The sequence below is a fragment of the Cucurbita pepo genome, unplaced genomic scaffold (genome assembly GCF_057944985.1).
Source record: "Cucurbita pepo subsp. pepo isolate OVF unplaced genomic scaffold, ASM5794498v1 scafford_10, whole genome shotgun sequence".
Taxonomy (NCBI): domain Eukaryota; kingdom Viridiplantae; phylum Streptophyta; class Magnoliopsida; order Cucurbitales; family Cucurbitaceae; genus Cucurbita; species Cucurbita pepo.
In genome coordinates this window covers 93,225-103,530 of record NW_028257915.1, presented here as the reverse complement: position 1 = coordinate 103,530, position 10,306 = coordinate 93,225, and the positions used below count along the sequence as shown (strand labels likewise).

The 10,306-nt window shown below is 35.1% G+C and overlaps 2 non-coding genes across 2 annotated transcripts; both read left to right on the top strand.

Moving 5' to 3' along the window:
- The first annotated feature begins 5,662 nt into the window (after positions 1 to 5,662).
- TRNAP-AGG (transfer RNA proline (anticodon AGG)) lies at positions 5,663 to 5,734 on the top strand. The gene has a single exon. It is a non-coding gene; the product is annotated as a tRNA-Pro (tRNA).
- Positions 5,735 to 5,834: 100 nt separating this feature from the next.
- On the top strand, positions 5,835 to 5,906 carry TRNAL-UAG (transfer RNA leucine (anticodon UAG)). Its single transcript has one exon. It is a non-coding gene; the product is annotated as a tRNA-Leu (tRNA).
- Positions 5,907 to 10,306: the final 4,400 nt, after the last annotated feature.

Sequence of the window (10,306 nt, the reverse complement as noted above, 5' to 3'; positions counted from 1 at the left end):
AGCTCGAGATTTAAGTAACGTTAAAATAACCCACTATATGAGCTCCGCTGCATATCAAATGTTAATACTGAGCATATTATATTATGTTGAGGTTAGATATGAAATTTGGTGGTCATTGGATAAGGATAAGTAGGTAAACCAAGAAACGGTGCAAAATGACCATAATGCCCCTAAGGTAATTTAGCTTCGGTTCATGACCTAGATGACCTTCAAATGCTATGAAATTCATCAGTAGATCTTATTTTATGAAATGTTATATGAATTCTTATCCCAAGAGGTTATATAAGGTAACGAAGTTTGGGAGTAATTGGAAAACTTTAGTTAGCGAAACCAAGATATGGGAGAAAATGCTCATCACGATCCATATGACCTTTGCCATGAAGCACGATGTTTATAAGTTCTGTAGTCAATGTTGCCAATGTTTGCTGCACACAAAAAATGATAGGGATGTTAAATTTTTTAGTCAGTTTTGGAAAGTATGGTGGATAAATTGGGTACCAAATTATTGTTTTCAACTGCATGTCGACTCATGAGCAAACTGAGGTAGTTAATAAAATATGAGCAGCATTGCTTAGGGCTAATATTTATAAGAATATTAAGACATAAATTGGGTAACAAATTATTGTTTTCAACTACATGTCATCTTCAGATTAATGAGCAAACTGAGGTGGTTAATAGAACACTAGGAGCATTGCTTAGGGCTATTATTTGTAAGAATATTAAGTCTTGGGACGAATGTTTGCCACTCATTGTTCTCTTTTTGAAGTTGCTTACGGATTTAATCCACTTACGCGTCTTGATTTGCTTTCTATTCATTCTAATATTTTTGTGAGTAAAGCAGCCACAAGTAAGGCAAATGGGATCAAAACATTGCATAAAGAGGGGAAGGAGACAATTGAGAAACAAAATTTCAATGTTGCTACAAGAATTAACAAAGGACGGAATGAAATCATTTTTCGAACTAGTAACTGGGTTTGGATACATTTTCGCAAGGAGTGATTCCAATCTCAAAGGAAGACAAAGTTACCTCCAAGAGGGGATGAACCTTATCAAGTCCTTGAAAGAATTAATAACAATGCATATAAAATGACATAAGGGGATCGAGATTAAATCTCAGCCACTAACTTCTTTTGTGGGAGACTATAAATACCCACAAATTATTATGTAAAAATCAGATTTATGAGGAATGAAATTGATCTCTGAAGTTGAGAAGTTCCCCTTCGAAACTCGAGCATCGCGTGTGAGCCATGCAGTCACGCTTTGACATTGTGTGGTTGAGTGAAATTCTCAACCTTCTACTTATTTTTGGGATTTTTTTTCTCCGTATTCATTGTAATTTATTGTGATACAAACAAGTTTATTCTTGTAGGGAATGTATTAAGCACATGGATTTATTAATTACGGTGAACTTTTGTATAAAACGAAGTAAATACAAATGGAGTAACATGAGACAGAAGTAAACATAGTAATAAAAAGAAACTACATAAACTTAAAGGAAGTTAATCCCATGTGAAGTTAACATGACAATAATAGATCCACTATATTGAGGTTGGATAAATTTCATATATTGAGGTTGGATAAATTTCATATATTGAGGTGCGGAAAACATATACACATGGGCAACTAAAAATGATAGATCAACTATAAGGGCATTTGGTCTAGTGGTATGATTTTTTTTTTTTTTACAAATTAGGTGGAATGAACAAACAAAAATAATGAGTTTAAAATTACCAAACAAAATATCAATTTTCAAATGGAATGGAGAATAAGACCATTTGAAAAAAGAAAAGGACAAAAGAAAAATATTAAATACATTTTCAACTAATGCATTTGGTTGAGAGATATTATGGCCAATATAAGAAAAATATAGCATTAACTAATTTTCATGGACACATTTGGATCCTTAGCATACTAAAATGACTGTTATTATTGGTATCAAACCAATAACAATTCATATCAGCTAAATCTTCCAATTGATAATTAGGCGAGAGAAAGAACTTGAATTAATTTTTATATCTATCAACATGTGGATATAATAAGATTTGAAATTATGTATTTCTATTTCTAGAATTGAAACAAAAACATGTGGATAAATTTCAAATATTGAGGCCCATAAAAAATATGGACCAGCAACTAAAAATGATAGATCCACTACAAGGCATTTGGTCTAGTGGTATGATTCTCGCTTCGGGTGCGAGAGGTCTCGAGTTTGATTCTCAAAATGCTCCCAACAATTATATAAAATTGAAGCATGCAATATAATAAGATTTGAAATAGGTTTTTTTTAAACCTTGAACCAAGAAGTAATTGAGATGGATATTTGGAAAGAAAAAAAAAAAAAAAAACTATATTTAATTATAATTTAAAGTGTCTTTATAACATGTTAATTGAAGAGAGCAAACAACAAGAATAAACACACAAAGGAAATTTGTGTATGTATGATTCTCTTCAAATCTTGGAAACTATGAGGATTCCTCTCCTTTCTTGACATAAAGACTTACTTTTTTGGGATTTGGACGATAAACAGTCATCTACTCTTACTCCTACTCCCTTCTCTAAGAATCAACATAGCATAATCATTCCATGAAGGCCGAAGTAGTCTTATAAAAGAAGATGAGGCTACCACTTTCAAATCATTCCATGAAGACTTGAGAAAGTTTTGTAAAAGAAGATGAGGGTACCACTTTCTATTGCAGAATTTCTATGTGAATAGAGAATGAACCATATTCTTGGGAGACAAGATAGAGCCTCGAGCCTAACTTCAAAGGCATTACACAAATTGTTCTATGATATTTTTTCTAGGAACTCTTTGTTATGTTGTCCGTTGAAGGTTTCAGGAAAGGGACACAGATTCTCTATTGCACTGATCTCCCAATAGAAGTTTTACCTAGGTCATCTATCGTCACAACCCTTTTAAGGAAGATACGCCCAAATAACCAGTGAACAATAACATTTAAAGAAGTTTGAGAGAGCGAGAAGAGGATTGTGATAGAAGTTGCCCTAGGTAAAACTTCTTTAAATGTCTTAGCCAATCATGACCTCATAATGAGGAGTCTCTTGGACAACAATAACATATGGACAACAAATGTCTTAGCCAATTGTGACGGTCATGATTGCTCAAGGCGTGTCGCCCAAATAATCGGTAAACAATAACATTGCACAAATAACCGCCTTGGACAACAAATCGTTTACAAGAATGGCTGAGACATGCAACATGCAACCACAGGCAACACGCCTTGGGCAATCATGACAATGACATCTGCCCCCACACAATTTATTGGATGAGGCTGACTTTAGGTCTCTCGATGCGCTTCCAGCTGATCTCATAATGAGGAGTCTCTTCCAACCTACTAGGTGCTGTTGAAATCACTTCTCGGTTTGTTGAGTCTTCATGTCTTCTCTGTTCGTGTCGTTCCTACTTTCTTCGCTTGAAACTTTTTTCTTATTTGTATGACGTCATACCACCTGCTTCTGCTTGATGCCTTTTGGGTCGAAATAATAACGTTTCAAGTTACTAACATGGACAAAAAGGTTAGTCCGCATCCATAAGAGAAATTGGATTCTATATGATGTCTTCATAATCTTATGGATAACTTTAACTAGTCCATAGTATTTTCACACCAGTTTTTGGTTCTTGTTGCTTTGAACTCGAAGTTTATCTGAACTTAACTTATATGAACTCTTTATTTTTCTTGAAATTATTGTGGTTGACGCTTCCGACTGACCCTTCTCTTCATCCGTCTAGATGATATTTCTGTGTGAACAGGTGTTGCTTCAGTGGTTTGTTTCTGTCTCCCTTCTTCAGTATCTAACCTTGTTTTTGTCTCTTCTGGTGGGGATAAATCCATTATCTGACCTTGTTTTGCGTCGTGGTGTTCATGTAGTGGCAACAAGGTTTCTATTGAGGTTGGCTCACTCGAGCTCCCCTTTTTAATTACAACAGTAGCAGCAAGCGTAGATTCATCATGGCTATGATTCTTTTTCAACTGTAGTATCGACATCATTTTCAACCCTCTTGGTTGATGGATGTTTTTCTGATGATCATCGGGTTAGACTCCATTACTACTAGACATTTTGCTAGGGGCATGTAAATGACTTTGTGTTTCAGCAGGACGTTCATTCCTGACACGACGTCGAAGTCATCCATTTCAACTATCACTAAACAATTTGCCTAGTCCAAGGCTCCAACTTGATTAGAGTTCTCATTGTGACTCCTAAGACAGGTAAAGCTTCCAATTTGACGGCGTTCATCTTTCCTGTATCTTGATGCCAAAGGATGTTAAAATATTTTGCATCTGTCTCCATCATGAGTTGTGGGTGGCTTTAGAGTTGACAATGGTGTTCCTTACTACTTTGTGCTTTACCCAAACCTCGACATACATAATATATATATATATTCATTTAACTATAACACATATGGTCCATGAAAGAATTGTAACTCTTATGCTCATTAATATTATAATGGCTACTACCTAAATTATTACCTAAAGTTGATAATTGATGTCCAATTAGCCAACCCTAAATTTGTAATCATTGTGGATTGATTGAAATTACAATGGAAGTAGTTTAAACTCCTAGTACCTTAAAGGAAGTTGGTCTCTTCTAATAAAACACGAAGTTCTCTTTAATATCATTAATACAATTATGCTAGACATGAAACTACAACTGCGTTCAATTTAACTCCATTTTATTGTCATCTTGAATGACGTGTGAATATATATTCTTGATTTACCTTGATATTTCATATAAGTTAAGCTTTTTGCAAAATCACAATTAGACAACAACAAAGATGAACTTTGGTCTGTTTATTATTTTAAAGAAAATTTCTTTCTCCATCTTATTCCTAATAACTCTGCAACTAAATTCATATTATGTTAAGAAACAAATTTTTTACTCGCAAGAAGTAAAATATGCAACTTTAACTAAAATTTCATCTAAACAAATTTTATTGCCATACAACATAGATGACAATTATAGCCTTCAAACAAAAACTAGAGTAGTTGTGGTGAACGGGATAGAAACTCTAGTGTTCATCCATAATATACAACCACTACCTAAATTATGACCTAAAAATTTGAAAACATAAGTTTTAGTTGAAAATTACATAAAACAATCCCCTAAATCAAAGAACTCGTGTCTAATTAGTAAACCCTAAAGATAGTAGCTAACATAGAGTAATTGAAGCTCCACATGAAGTAATTTAAAGTTCCAGTTACTTAACTAAAGTTTATCTCATCTTAATGAAGCATGAGTTGCACTTAAGTTATGAAATATTTATAGACTCCAACTCTTAGTACTATTAATGCAATTATATTTCATATGAGTTTGTCATAAATCAAACTATGATACATTCAATACAACTTCATTTTCTTGTCATACGAAGCAAAATAGAAGAATTAAATCAAACAAACTGACGAACTAAGCCGAATAAATCCAACCCCAACCCAAACTGATTAGTTTGATTCATTTGTTGGGTTGTAGTTTATTCGATAACACTTGCATATTAGAACAATTCAACATTACATGCCTTACTTACAAGTAAAATACTAGACCATCAACTTTTTGTTTTATAGTCCAACAACCGCTCAAGAAAATAGATTTCAAACTTGAGAGAAAAAAATATATTGAGTAGGAGTTAAAAATGTTGCATTTTTTTTAGAAAGGGCATTTGGTCTAGTGGTATGATTCTCGCTTAGGGTGCGAGAGGTCTCGAGTTCAATTCTCGGAATGCCCCTATGTTCATTTCTCAAAAGATGAGCCTTAGAGAAAGAGAATGCTCTTATTAATATCATTTACTTGTGTACTCCACGATATATGTTTATAGTCCATATTAGGGGCATTTGGTCTAGTGGTATGATTCTTGCTTTAGGTGCAAGAGGTCTCGAGTTCGATTCTCGGGATGCCCCTCCAAAAGATAAAAATGACAATTTTGAAAGAAAAAAAAAACAAAATGAAATAAAAATAGTATAGTCATCAATGGGGCCTAACCCAAAGGAATGCGTGGCAATGAACAACTTCAACTTATATAAATTTCATATATTGAGGCACGAAAAATATATAGACTTGCAACTAAGAATTATAGATTTGCTATAAAGGCATGTGGTCTAAGTGGTATGATTATCCTTTTGGGTGTGAGAGGTCTCAAGTTCGATTCTCAAAATGCCCCCAACAATATTATATCAAAATGAATTATGCAAGATAATATGATTTAAAATGTGGTTTTTAAACATTGAACCAAGAAGATCGTCTCGAGTATCAAAATGAATTATGCAAGATAATATGATTTAAAATGTGGTTTTTAAACATTGAACCAAGAAGATCGTCTCGAGCCGGACTTCGAAAAGAGCATTACAAAAATTGTTCTATTATTGTATTCTTTCTAGAACTTTTCAGTCAAATAGGTCATCTGTTGTCACAATCCTTCATCTGTTGTCTAGGAACTTTTCAGTCAAATAGGTCATCTGTTCTCACAATCCTTCATCTGTTGTCTAGGAACTTTTCAGTCAAATAGGTCATCTGTTCTCACAATCCTTCATCTGTTGTCTAGGAACTTTTCAGTCAAATAGGTCATCTGTTGTCACAATCCTTCATCTGTTGTCTAGGAACTTTTCAGTCAAATAGGTCATCTGTTGTCATCTGTTGTCACAATCCTTTCTTTTTAGGAACGGAACTTTTCAGTCAAATAGGTCATCTGTTGTCACAATCCTTTCTTTCTAGGAACGGAACTTTTCAGTCAAATAGCCTTCATCTGTTGTCTAGGAACTTTTCAGTCAAATAGGTCATCTGTTGTCACAATCCTTCATCTGTTGTCTAGGAACTTTTCAGTCAAATAGGTCATCTGTTCTCACAATCCTTCATCTGTTGTCACAATCCTTCATCTGTTGTCTAGGAACTTTTCAGTCAAATAGGTCATCTGTTGTCACAATCCTTTCTTTCTAGGAACGGAACTTTTCAGTCAAATAGGTCATCTGTTGTCACAATCCTTTCTTTTTAGGAACGGAACTTTTCAGTCAAATAGGTCATCTGTTGTCTAGGAACTTTTCAGTCAAATAGGTCATCTGTTGTCACAATCCTTTCTTTCTAGGAACTTTTCAGTCAGAAAGGTCATCTGTTGTCACAATCCTTTCTTTCTAGGAACTTTTCAGTCAAATAGGTCATCTGTTGTCACAATCCTTTCTTTCTAGGAACTTTTCCGTCAAATAGGTCATCTATTGTCACAATCCTTTCTTTCTAGGAACTTTTCAGTCAAATAGGTCATCTGTTGTCACAATCCTTTGTTCTATTGTATTCTTTCTAGGAACTTTTCAGTCAAATAGGTCGTCTGTTGTCACAATCCTTTGTTATATTGTATTCTTTCTAGGAACTTTTCAGTCAAATAGGTCATCTGTTGTCACAATCCTTTATTCTATTGTATTCTTTCTAGGAACTTTTTAATCAAATAGGTCATCTGTTGTGTACTCCACGATATATGTTTAAACCCCTTACCTTATCAGTCATCAGGCAGGTTTTTGGTATCATATATCGAGATAATTATTATGAAAAAGCTATTCCACTAGTGTGACTTAGATACCCTTTCTTGTGATATCGGTCATGCTATTTGAATAGCCTGAAGTCATCATAGCCTCTCCACCGGTTTCGAAGACTCCTTCGGCATCAATATGCTCCAATGAAAGAGATCAGACCCTTTCCTGAACTAGAACCGAGCACAAAATGCCGAGGAGAAAGTCGAAAGCGAGCTCTTTTCGCGTATACGCAATCTCGAAACCCAATTAGCTCAAGGACTGTCTCCTCAACCCTGGCAAGTATGAGTGCTTGGTAAGAGAGAATGTCGAATGAAAAAGACATTCGATTACGGCAACATTCGCAATTACCAAACTGCACTAAACCTAGTAGAGATCTTCGACCTAACAATAATGCAACTTCAAGCCCATTTAATCAATCCGCTTTGTACCTTATTGTTGACCGAATCGGATGCATGCCAGGCCTAAATTCTCTCTCAGTCACTTGGAGACGAAAGGAAGATCAGATCCGAAGTTTACGAATCGAAGAAAAAGTGGATCTGAGTTCTACATGCTTTCATTTTCAAAAGCTTCGCTTGCCTGCAGTACTTTATTTAGGATGTGCAACAATACGGTCTGCACATACGGTCATCTCTCAGCCTATTTAGGATGTGCAACAATACGGTCTGCACATACGGTCATCTCTCAGCCGTGTACAGAGAATTCCTTGATCATTTTCTTGGCGGATAACACAAATGACCTTCCAATATTCAATCTAATGCTCTCCAAACTAAGCCATCCCAGATAACATAAAAAATGAATAATGGTCAACCTATGCCAATTGGATCGAACACGTGACCTTCAGATCTTCAATCTGACGCTCTCCCAACTGAGCTAAACCCGCAACATTAGAAATAAAAATTCATGAGTAAAGATATTTTTGCTGATTCATTGAGATTTTAAAAAGAAATAATGACTAATTTTTTATTGAATAGTCAGGTTATGCAAATAGAAACAAGTGCGGAAGGTATTTCCGCTAATTAATTGAAATTTTAGAAAGAAATGTCACTAATTTTAGATTGAATAGTCAAATTGTGCAACGTGAACCATGTGTGGTGAACGTGGATCGAACACGAGACCTTCAAATCTTCAATCTAACGCTCTCTCAACTGAACTATCCACACTAACGTAAAAAATAAAAATTCATCAGTAAAGGTATTTTGGCTACTTCATTGAAATTTTAAATAGAAATAATCACTAATTTTTAATAAGATATTCAAGTTATCCAACTTGTATAAGGTGTGGTGAACTAGAACACGTTAGGTATTTCCGATAATTCATTGAGATTTCATAAAGGAACAATGACTAATTTTAGATTGAATAGTCGGGTTATGCAACTAGAATCGGGTGCGGTGAACGTGGAGATCAAACACGTGACCTTCAAATCTTCAGTCTAACGCTCTCCCAACAGAGCTATCCCCGCTAATATTAAAAATGAAAATTCATAAGGTATTTTCGCTAATTCATTATGTTTAAGAAAGAAATAACTTGTATAAGGTGCGGTGAACTAGAACACGTTAGGTATTTCCGATAATTCATTGAGATTTCATAAAGGAACAATGACTAATTTTAGATTGAATAGTCGGGTTATGCAACTAGAATCAGGTGCGGTGAACGTGGAGATCAAACACGTGACCTTCAAATCTTCAGTCTAACGCTCTCCCAACAGAGCTATCCCCGCTAATATTAAAAATGAAAATTCATAAGGTATTTTCGCTAATTCATTATGTTTAAGAAAGAAATAATCACTAATTTTAGATTGAATAAGCAAGTTATGTTTTTAGATTGTATAGTCAGGTAATTATCTTGTATTAGGTGCGTTGAATGTGGATAAAACACATGTGACCTTCAAATCTTCAGTCTAACAATCTCCCAACTTAGCTACTCTTGCTAACATTAAAAATGAATATTCATCAGTAAAGGTATTGGGTACACTTCTGGAAATTCAACAAAAGGCAATAGTATTAGACTGAGATGCCAGATTTAAATTTCGCTTCTGGAAAATTAAACAAAAGGAATTGGGTACGCAGTTATAGTATGACATTCCACCCATAAACAGATGGTCAAACAGAAATGCTCAAGCAAATATTGAAAGACATGTTGAGGGTATATGTGATGGAATTTGTAGGAAGCTCGGATAAGTACCTACCCCTTATGAAATTCGCATATAATAATACTTGCCAAGCCAACATACAAATGGTCACATACGAGGTTCTTTATGGACGAAGATTTCGATCCCCTATCTTTTCGGAAGAAGGGGGGCAAACGACAACTATTGGGCTAGAGCTGGTGCAAATTACCAACGCCGCAGTCCAGAAGATTAAAGCTAGGATACAAACCGCACAAAGCTGAGAGAAAAGGAATGCAGACCTAAGGCGCAAGGACATGGAATTGTAGGTAGGGGATCATATATACCTAAAGGTAGCACCCCAAGAGAGGGGTGCTCAGGTAGGGTAAAAAGGGGAAGCTAAGCCCTAGGTTTATCCCTCCCTTTGAGATATTAGAAAGGATTGGATCTGTGGCCTATAGAATCGGGCAATGCCCAAACATGTCTGCAGTACATAATATCTTTCATGTATCCATACTACGGAAGTATACCCTAGATCGTTCGCATGTACTGGCTCATGAAACTCTCTTCTTGAGAGATGACCTAACGTATAAAGAAGACCCGATTCAAATAATAGACAAGAAAGTCAAATGATTGAGAAACAAGGAAATCTCTCTCGTTAAGGTCCTATGGAAGAATC